Source organism: Dama dama, chromosome 11 (assembly GCF_033118175.1).
Source record: "Dama dama isolate Ldn47 chromosome 11, ASM3311817v1, whole genome shotgun sequence".
NCBI lineage: Eukaryota > Metazoa > Chordata > Mammalia > Artiodactyla > Cervidae > Dama > Dama dama.
The window spans coordinates 28,423,343-28,430,740 of record NC_083691.1 but is presented as its reverse complement, the minus strand read 5'-3'; the positions used below and the strand labels follow the sequence as shown (position 1 = coordinate 28,430,740).

The 7,398-nt window shown below is 39.7% G+C and overlaps 1 pseudogene; it reads right to left on the bottom strand.

Moving 5' to 3' along the window:
* Positions 1–709: 709 nt before the first annotated feature.
* On the bottom strand, positions 710–4,348 carry LOC133065293 (elongation factor 1-beta-like; annotated as a pseudogene).
* Positions 4,349–7,398: the final 3,050 nt, after the last annotated feature.

Genomic DNA, 7,398 nt, shown 5'->3' with positions numbered 1-7,398 from the left:
AATGGTATTTGGCAGGTGGTTTTTGTGGCTCTGTTCTCTATATCTTCAGGGTTCTCTCCTTTCAGCCAGTGGACAGGGAAAGGATATGGAGAAGCACACAGGAGGATTTTATGAGGCTGGTTGAGAAGCAGCATGCGTCAATTCTATGTGTGTTCTATTGACTAAAACTTAGATACCTGGCCCCACTTTGTTTCTGGGGAGGCTGAAAAACATATCTCTGTGGTCAGGACAACAAGGAGATGAGTTTGGTGGATGTCTATCCTATGCTTTCTCAACCAGAGGATTACGTCTTAATGCCCTATGACACCCATGACATGTAATGAATTAATTTTTCTATGTGTGTAGACTGGAGCCTGCTATGTACTCTCCTTGAAGAAGTTGATAAAATCATCACTCAGATAATTTTCTGCAGTGCTTGGCCAGTCTTTCCTAAACCTGAAAAAACTTGAAGGTGGCCAGAAGATCAAATGAGAAAACATATGTAAATATTCATAAGCTACATAGTGCTATATGAATGAAAGCTGCCACAGAAGAGAAAAATATGTGAATCAGGCTGGGGTGGGGGGAATTCAAAGCACCAATCGTTGGAGAGGTACCACTGCACTGTGCAAGACTATTTCCTTTTTCTGCATTTCTTTTGTAATATTTTTATCTATTTATTTTATTGTCTTTCAGACTTTTATTTAAGGGCACTGATCCATGATGGATTTTAGATCTTGTTGAATGCAGCCACTTCCATAGACTGTACATCCTCATCAAAAGTAGAGATCTGCTCCTCCAGCATGTCTGTCCCAACTTTGTCATCTTTAACTACATACTGTATTTGAAGCTTTTTAATGCCATACCCAACTGGAACTAGTTTAGAAGAGTCCCAGAACAAGCTGTCTGCTTGAATGCTTCTGACTCACTCCTCTAGTTTTGCCATATTGGTCTCATCATCCCAAGGTTTCATATCTAATAAGATGAAAGACTTGGTGACAAGTGCTGGTTTTTTTGGCTTTCTTTGACTCATACTGGGCAAGGCGTTCTTCTGTTAGCCTCTTGGCTTCTTCACTTTCCTCCTCCTCATCAGATCCAAAGAGATCAATGTCATCAACATCTTTACTATCTGTAGCTCCACTTTCTATGGTGTCTTCCACATTAGCAGGGCCGTACTTGCCCAAAGCTTTCTTCACTCCTGGCAGGCTGGCCTTTTCCTTCTCATAAGATTTGATGTGATTATACCAACGGAGGGCATGACACAAGTCAGCAGGTGGTGGGCCAGAGACAGCTTCAAATACAGCCACATCTGCTTGTGATGGCACATACCCCTCTATGTAACTCTCGTCCGCCAAGACAAGAGTTGTAGTCATTGAGCAACTGGAGGCCAGCGGGGCTTTTCAAGTCTCCAAAACCCAAGGCGACAACTAATCTAGAACTGGGAGGCAGTGGAGGAAAAGAGGCGTGCAACCAGTCAGCACTGAGCACTAAGAGGAAAAAAGGCCTTTTGTAATATTTTAAACTTCCTGGTTTATCTGATGACCTCTCAACCCTTCTGGAAGTCTCCTCCTAGAATCACTTCTCCATAAAGCTTAAATGAAACTTTTCCTCTAGCCCAATATGTTACTAATTCTACTATAAACCCTAACCAGCATAATGCATTTCTCAATTAGCATATTGCACGTGTGCAGTTATTTATTTATACACTTTCCTCCCACTAGGAACAGAAGCCACTTATATTCCTCCCTATTTGCTTAGCACATATTGTATTAGTCATTTAATTCACATGTTCTGAAAAGCTTTAGATGTTCTGCCAGAGCAGAAGTCTGTGGTCTGTCTGGACTAACTAGAGGCTATGTACACATGCTCAGATCCTCTGAGTTTCCAGCACAGGGTCCCCAGGAGCTATATTGTATTTTTTATCCTGATAAAGTTCATTTTTGTTGGTGCCATCCTTAAACTAGTCCTTAAACATCCTTAAACTAGACCTGGAGAAAAAAATAAGCTATGGAATTTGGGTCCCTGTAATTGTCAGACATAGTGATGATGACTTCAGAGACTGGTCTAAGCTGGTGCAAATGATCCCTGAGGACTAAGAGAGTTTTCTCAATGCTCCCCAAACAATAATTCATAGACATCTACATCCAGCAATAAATTTGAGTACATGGTGGCTTGTATATGATGGAGGAGTACATTCTCCCATCACTCCTTCTTGTCTGAGGAAACAATTATGTTTCCCAGGATGGTTTGGAGCTATGGTTTGCATCTCTAGAAGAGTTCTGTGGAAAAGATGAAGATAGAGTTCTGCTTTCTCTATCACTCACTGCTGACTAAAAGAGATGAGATATCTGTCTTGCAAACCACCTTTCTCAATTTAGTTATGCCAGAGAATCAAATAAATGTGTGTTTTATCTACTTAATCTCATGAATTCTGTGCAAGCCTAGCCCAGTGGCTGACTGTGACAAGCCATCAGAAATCTCTTTTTAATTTTATATTTCCCCATTTCACAACTGCTTGATAAATGATTGTATCTGACAGCTTTTAATCCATGTAAGAGTGATCACTGGTGATGAGGGCTTTGGAAGGATTGTCTGTATACTGTCCTTCTTCTTGTGTATCCCTTTACCTGCTTTTTAATCAGCAGATACACCGCACACTGACAGAGTCTTTCATTACATGCTCTATTCAGGGCTTCAGTCCTTTTTACTGCTGGTACATGATAAACAGTAAAGATGCGCCCCCTACTACAAAAACAGATTTATTAATAAATAGCTGACACTTTGTACTTCTGCAGAATATCAAAGCAATTAGTGACAACAGTACAATGATTTTCAATACATACAGAGCGAAATATCATATTGATTCAAGCTCAAAGCTTTCTCTAAATAACAGCTAAGGAATTGTCTACTGCATCTGGTCAATTCTTTTAAAGAACAGGTGGTAAAAAAGAAAATACATCAGTAAAACTGCTTCGAATGGTTCAACTGGATATATTAGCCAATTTGCCAATATCGAGGAACTAGTGGACTAATGGCACAGAAAATGATTTTGGTTTCTTTTTTATCTTATATTTACATATACGTGCATGTACATCTGTATGTTTATATATGCATTTTATTGACATGCTTGTATATATGTATTTTACTCACATATAAACAGATGATAAATTTCACCATTTTTGGATTTCACATAAAATTGAGATATTCATTGGATTTAAAAGTAAAGGGGGGTTCACTGTGGGGAAAAATGGAATATTTAGATCATGAAACCTTAGATTCACAAAGTCATGGGACTATGAAGCAGAAGAAATTTAAAGAGATGGACTAGTCTAGTTTTTTCCCTGGGGAAATACAATGTTCTTCCTACCCCCAACTTGTCATGACTCAGGCAGTATTACAGATGAAAACATTGAAGCCAGGAAAGAGAACCTGATTATCTAGCAAATAAAAATGCGTGATGGATCAAGAAATCTGCCATCCCCAGGTCTCAGTGCTTCCCTCCAGAGAGCTTGCTTCATTCATTCATTCATTCAATGCCTACCAAGTTCTGAGCACTATTCTAAGTGCTGAGGAGGCAGCAGAGATTTAACACAGCCAACATTCCTGCCTTTGTCTCTCTTTTGCTGGACTCAAAAGAGACAGATCATAAATAAGAAAGGAAATGGTATTTTAAGAAATGAGTAGCACCATGGAGGAGAGCAGGGCAAGACCACTGGAGCACACAGAGGGATGGGGGAATGGACTGCTATGTTTTGAATACGATGGTCAGGCAAAATCTCATTTTTTTTCTTTTTTGAGTATAATTGCATTATAATGTTGTGTTAGTTTCTATTGTACAACAAAGTGAATCAGCTATATGTACACACATATCCCCTTCCTCCTGAGCCTCCCTCCCACCCCCTCGACCCACCCCTCTAGGTCATCACAGAGCACCGAGCTGAGCTCCCTGTGTTACAGAGCAGCCTCTCACTAGCTGTCTATTTTACACATGGTAGTACATATACGTCAATCCAAATCTGCCAATTCATCCCACCTTCCCCTTCGTATCCTCCTCCCCTGTGTCCACATGTGCATTCACTATGTCTGTGTCTCTATTCCTGTCCTGGAAATCGGTTCATCTCTACCATTGATAAAGTGATGAATAAGTAAGGACCTGAAGAATGAAAAGATGGGAATCACGGGGCTCTCTGGAGAGTGACCCCAAGGTGGAAGCACACTTACTATGCTCACACATGCAAACTGTCTGCTTGTTTTCCCTGAGATTTATCTATTACATTCTATTCCTTTCAACTTCTTCATCAAAACTGTCTTTTCTAGTTTTCCGTCGGAGACTAAGATAGCTCCACAAATCATCACCTGCTTCCGTCATGGTTCCGAAGCTTGGAGCTGTGCCATTTTTGAGTCACTGCCTCTGCTTCTATCCCAGCCTCTCTGCATAATTGTCAAACTCCCCCTCTCTTCTGCCTGGGTCATCTAAGGACATTCCACAGCTCCTGGGCTCAGGGGAGGCATACAAATTCTCTCCTGTCAAATTCAACACCTGAGGCTTATTTGACCCAATTTCTTCTCCTGACTTTTAGTTCCACCTCATGTCTAATCATCCTTTGAGAGAACAATGAAGGAAAAGGACTGTGGCGCTGCAGGTTACAAGGTGGGTTTATACCTTAGGTGGAATTGCAAATCAAACAGACCTCTATATTTGCCAGCTATGGGTACCCACTCCGTGCTAGGTGTCATGCTAGGTGCTGGGGATTCTGAGATACCTCTGCCCTCAAAGTGTTCACAAGAGATTGACATAAGCAATGACCATGTGTCTGCAGGCAGCACTATGGGGCTGCCCACTACTCAGCTCCAGTTCAGTCCCTTCACATAAGAGTATTGTTGGGGAGGATGTGTTTTGTATATGTATCTGTGTTTTAATGTGGCCACTACTGTGCTAGGTGTTATATAGCAGAATAAAAAGTAAAAAATGCATGATTTCTCCTAAGGAGTTGGCTGCTTAGCTGGTATGACAAATTATAAATATATACTTGGAAAGTTATACAACAATGCACCACAAAAACCACAGTTCAAAATCAGAATAAGAGTACTATAAAGTGAAAATGACTGAGTCTTGTCTTCCAACCATCTCCTAAAATTATACTCATTTCCTCCAAGGTAAATCAATAATATGTAAAGAGATGAGCAACATTATGGCTTGCACGAATTCCTATCAGTGATTCTTTGGTTGTTAAAAAATGAGTTCTATTTTTGGACGTATCCCTCTTTATAAATCTAGACTCTAACAATAAAGTCCTTAAAAGATAGGAATCCATTAGCTAACTTCATTTCTACTAATAACCTTAGCATCCCACCTACATGTGTATATTTTATTTTTTAATCCTATAAATTCACTTTTTGGTAAAAGTTGTGGAAAATGTCTACTGTCGGACTCTTTGCCATTAAAAAAAAATCTGTCTCAGCATACTTTGCCTCTGACCAGCTTTCCTACCTGAGAATCTTACTCTGCCTTTTACGTTATTCACGTATAAGGAACAATGTCACTCTCCATCTTATTTCTGTTCCTTTCCTTCCCCTGCTCTGCTCAGTGCTGTTAGTATTCCTCACATGTCAACTGCTCCACCAAGGCTTCAGTCCTGTTAAGTTTGAGGTAAATATGTAGTATAATATATTCCGGTATTAGCTTTTCTGGTTGAAAAGCTCTAACGAAAAGGAATACCTGTGCCAAAGCAGAAACATTAAAGTTAGAAATGGAGGAGCAGCCCTGCCTATATGGTGGACCCAATTTTGCTTGAAAAGATAGGATTTGAATAGGTTACAGTTTCCAGGAGTCATCATTTATGTGTACGCTAACTAGAAAATATATTATTTATTTATCCTCATGACAAATTATTCTCTCTGATGTGATTTTGAACATCCTGGGCAACATTAAGTCTGAATTCTGATCAGCGAAAGCCCAGGATTCTGGGTGCAGAGCCATTCTTAGCTTGTCCCTAAAGCAGCAGATATGGTGTAGGATCTTCAGAGGACCATATCTTTCTAATGATCCTTCCACGCAAATCCCAGTGGTTTGGCCCTGGATGATAAGTCAGATCCTGGAGCAGATGGTAATAAGTTGCCTTTAGAATGTGGAAAAATCCCAATTCTCCTTGTTTATGATGCTACATGGCATCTCCCAGACATGGCAGCTCCCAGAAGGAAGCAGTAGGGATTCTGGACTTCTGTTTATGGGGAAGGATCATCCATTTAAAGTTCTGGTGCCTCAAAGGCAGAAATATAGATCAGTGGAACTAAATAGAAAGCCCAGAGATAAATCCACGCACCTATGGACACCTTATCTTTGACAAAGGAGGCAAGAATATACAATGGAGAAAAGACAATCTCGTTAACAAGTGGTGTTGGGAAAACTGGTCAACCACTTGTAAAAGAATGAAACTAGAATACTTTCTAACACCATACACAAAAATAAACTCAAAATGGATTAAAGATCTAAACGTAAGACCAGAATCTATAAAACTCTTAGAGGAAAACAGGCAAAACACTCTGACATAAATCACAGCAAGATCCTCTATGACCCACCTCCCAGAATATTGGAAATAAAAGCAAAAATAAACAAATGGACCTAATTAAACTTAAAAGCTTTTGCACAACAAAGGAAACTATAAGCAAGGTGAAAAGACAGCCTTCAGAATGGGAGAAAATAATAGCAAATGAAGCAACTGACAAAGAATTAATCTCAAAAATATACAAGCAACCCCTGCAGCTCAATTCCAGAAAAATAAATGACCCAATCAAAAAATGGGCCAAAGAACTAAACAGACATTTCTCCAAAGAAGACATACAGATGGCTAACAAACACATGAAAAGATGCTCAACATCACTCATTATCAGAGAAATGTAAATCAAAACCACAATGAGGTACCATTTCATGCCAGTCAGAATGGCTGCTATCCAAAAGTCTACAAACAATAAAGGCTGGAGAGGGTGTGGAGAAAAGGGAACCCTCTTACACTGTTGATGGGAATGCAAACTAGTATAGCCACTATGGAGAACAGTGTGGAGATTTCTTAAAAAACTGGAAATAGAACTGCCATATGACTCAGCAATCCCTCTGATGGGCATACACACTGAGGAAACCAGATCTGAAAGAGACACGTGTACCGCAATGTTCATCGCAGCACTGTTTATAATAGCCAGGACACGGAAGCAACCTAGATGCCCATCAGCAGATGAATGGATAAGAAAGCTGTGGTACATATACACAATGGAATATTACTCATACATTAAAAAGAATTCATTTGAATCAGTTCTAATGAGATGGATAAAACTGGAGCCTATTATACAGAGTGAAATAAGCCAGAAAAAAAAACCAAACACCAATACAGTATACTAACACATATATATGGAATTTAGAAAGAT